Source organism: Myotis davidii, unplaced genomic scaffold, assembly GCF_000327345.1.
Source record: "Myotis davidii unplaced genomic scaffold, ASM32734v1 scaffold901, whole genome shotgun sequence".
NCBI classification, from domain to species: Eukaryota; Metazoa; Chordata; class Mammalia; order Chiroptera; family Vespertilionidae; genus Myotis; species Myotis davidii.
Genome location: NW_006291427.1, coordinates 200421 through 203925, shown reverse-complemented (window position 1 = coordinate 203925; position 3505 = coordinate 200421).

Genomic DNA, 3505 nt, shown 5'->3' with positions numbered 1-3505 from the left:
ATCCTGAGCAGAACCAGCCCCAGGAGCAAGTGAAAATGTGTGTCAAGCTGTGATTAAGTAGCTGTGATTAAAGACTGAATAATTACCCTCCCAAGCAAATAGGTCTTAAAATGTTCTCTCAGGCTGCAAGCAGGAAACCTACTGGGCCTGCATGATGGCTCACTATGAAGGGGTGGGGAGGCCGGGACCCCCAGCTGGTTTGACTCAGTGGATAGAGCATTGGCCTGCAGACTGAAGGGCCCCAGGTTTAATTCCAGTCAAGGGCATATGCCTGGGTTGCGGGCTTGAACCCTAGTAGGGGACGTGCAGGAGGCAGCCCATCAATGATTCTCTTTCATCATTGATACTTCTATCTCTCTCTCCCTCTTCCTCTCTGAAATCAATAAAAATATCTTTAAAAAAAGAAAGAATATAGTATCCTACCCCTACATAAAAAACAACAAAACTTTAAAAATAAAATAAAAATAAAATCACAATCTGGGCACATTACTGTTTTTAATGTGTGGAATACAATAAGGGCATGAGATATGAGGTCTGGCTTTGAGAAAGAGATGTGTGCAGGGCTTAACAAATAGAATGTTGAGTATGAGACAGCATCTGAGTGGTCAGGAAGGTAGGAGACTCAGGCAGTTATAAAAAAGAACAATATTGGATAGGACTTCAAGGAGGAGAAAGTGGTCAACAGTTTAAATACTGCTGTGAACTTAAGAAATATAATGAATAAGGAGACCTCAAAGATGACAATTAGCACAGGAAATCTTGAAGGAGAACTGGGAGTAGATTCATGGTTGAGAGGGGATGAAATGAATCTTTTATTCTGAGAATATTTGGAGTATCTCTAGGACAGGATATTGGATGTCCACCTTCCAAAAGCCAGTAACCAGTGTCCAAATGGGCAGATCCAAGAGTGAGGGCTAAGGTATCTTGGATCACAGTGCTGTAGCAATAGGCCCAACACTGGCCCTGTGGTTCTGTAGCCCAATTCATGCTTTTCCTGAATATTCATTTTCATTCATGTACTGGGCCAAAGGAGAGAGGGAGGTGACAGTGGGCAGTGGCAGGGGCCCCAGCCACTATGGTGCCCACTCCCTTTTTGCCTCAATGGACCACTGCCTGATGCAAGGTAATCATCTAGATGGCCCTGAATACATTGTTGGTTGGGGAATCATGTACACTGATTGCCACCCAAATTCCAAAAGTAAGTTCAAGTGTATCTACAGTAGTAACTTATTCACCCATCAGCTGAACAAACTTCGCTGCGGAGGCTTTGCTGGCATCCCTTTGGGATTTGAGTGATGATGTCACTCTGCCCGGTGCATCATTTACGATTGGGCTGATTCCTCTTCTTGATCTTCTCTAGCTGAATGTATCTTCTTAGGTCCTAAGGCTGCGTTGGAGAGTATATGAATCCTGTAACCTAGTCCCAGGAGTGAAAGGGATCAACTGAGTGGTAGGATGTCTGGATTTCTAAGGAAGAGTGGTCTGGATTCCTGGCTTTTCCATCAGCCACAAGAAGTAAGTGCTGAAGAGGAAATAAGCTCCCTACTAAATGATAGCGAGGAATAAAAGCGTAGGCAGCGGCTGCTTTATGAAGTCAGAGAGGTGATCACTGTCTCTGCCCTAAGTTAAGTTCTCTTATTATTATTTGCCTTTGGTTTAAGATGTTGAATAAACATGATGTGGTATTCATGCTGGACGCAGATGCCCAAGAGTGTAGGATGACTGGGTTTATTAGAGCAGTGTTGGTGACTTTTATTTTTATTATTAAAATATATTTTTTATTGATTTCAGAGAGGAGGGGAGAGGGAGAGAGAGATAGCAACATCAATGATGAGAGAGAATCCTTGTCCTGCATGCCCCACACTGGGGATCAAGCTCACAGCCCGGGCATGTGACCTGACCAGGAATCAAACTTTGACTTCCTGGTTCATAGGTCCACATTCAACCAACCCCAGCCAGGCTGTTGGTGGCCTTTAGATTTTAAGGATGTCTGTACAACATTATAGATACAAGAAGGTAAGGGTGAAATTTCTAGGTGCTTAACAGAGGTGAGAGGGGTGAGAAGGTAGGTAGAATTGGAGGCTAAGATCCCACCAACACTGTTTCAAGAAAAGAAATAGTCCTGCCTGCAATTCCCAGTAGGGGGCGTGCAGGAGGCAGCTGATCAATGATTCTCTTCAATCATTGATGTTTCTCTCTCTCCATCTCCCTTCCTTTCTGAAATCAATAAAAAAAAAATTTTTTTTTTAAAGAAGAAATAGCATGGAGTGTATCTGGAGTTTGCTAATAGCAGTTGGGGGGTGGCATCTCTTTCATACATTTATTCCTGCCTTCCATCCTCATTTGGGTGGATCTTAAACATGTCACCAGCCACCAAGTTTGCCCAGGTGGCCTATGTTGCTACTATACTGTATTCCTGCGTTGTTACTGCTTCGCATTTTTATGGTGCCTCATAATTTTTTTAAAAAAATACGTTGTATTGATTTGTAGAGAGAGAGAGGAAAGGAGAGGGAGAAAGATAAAAACATTGATTGGCTGCCTTCTACAAAGAGAGGAAGGGAGAGGGAGAAAGATAAAAACATTGATGGGGGGGTGGTTGGGGGTTGATGGGGTGGATGAGTTTAGCCTGCAACCTGGGCATGTGCCCTGACTGGGAATCGAACCAGCAACCTCTTGGTGCATGGGACAAGACTCAACCAACTGAGCCACACTGGCCAGGGTGGGGGGCCTCATAATTTTAATTACACTTGCATATCATATCTTACTCAATCCCTGCACGGATGCTATTGGTGACAATAATAAGGAAAAGTACAATGATACTGGTGACACCACTCATCTGCTATACTGTCCTCTAGTCCAGGGCTCTTTGCAGCTCGACAGTAGAGAACAGGCAGAAGTTAGTGCAGGGGGTCAAAAGCAGTTTCAGTTTATCCTCAGCTTGATAGTCCCCCAAACTGGAGCCAGGTTGTCACTGAGTCAAGTGGCATTAGCTCTTTGCCACTCCCAGGATTCATGCTGGACAGTGGAAAGCCTGCTTCTCAAGCTCCAGGCCAGGTTTCCAGGGAACACATACGTCTCTCTCTGACTGTAGACAATCTGAATAAGCCCCCGAGCCTCTGTACCCCATATAAGTAGTCCCCTGGGCCCTCCCTGGGATTTGCTCCTGGGCCACCTGGTCCTTCTTCAATCTTGTACTTAAACATGTCACCAGCCACCAAAGCACACCTAGGAGTATGCCTGTCTTTGCCCCCACGTAATCTCGCCCTTCTCTGACGTCCAGCCTCAAAGGAGGAGGAAGGTAATTTCTCCATAAAAGTACACTTTTAGTTTGGGAGAGGTTGGGTGTGGTAAACACAGTCCCTTCTTCTCAGTGAGCTGTCCACCGAGACCAGATGCTCTTGACTGTACTCCTTTGTCTATTTACATTTTTTGCCATGATCACGTATAAATTAGGACTCGTTTCTTCCAGCTTATTTCACATTTCTCATTTATTATACTTTATTTC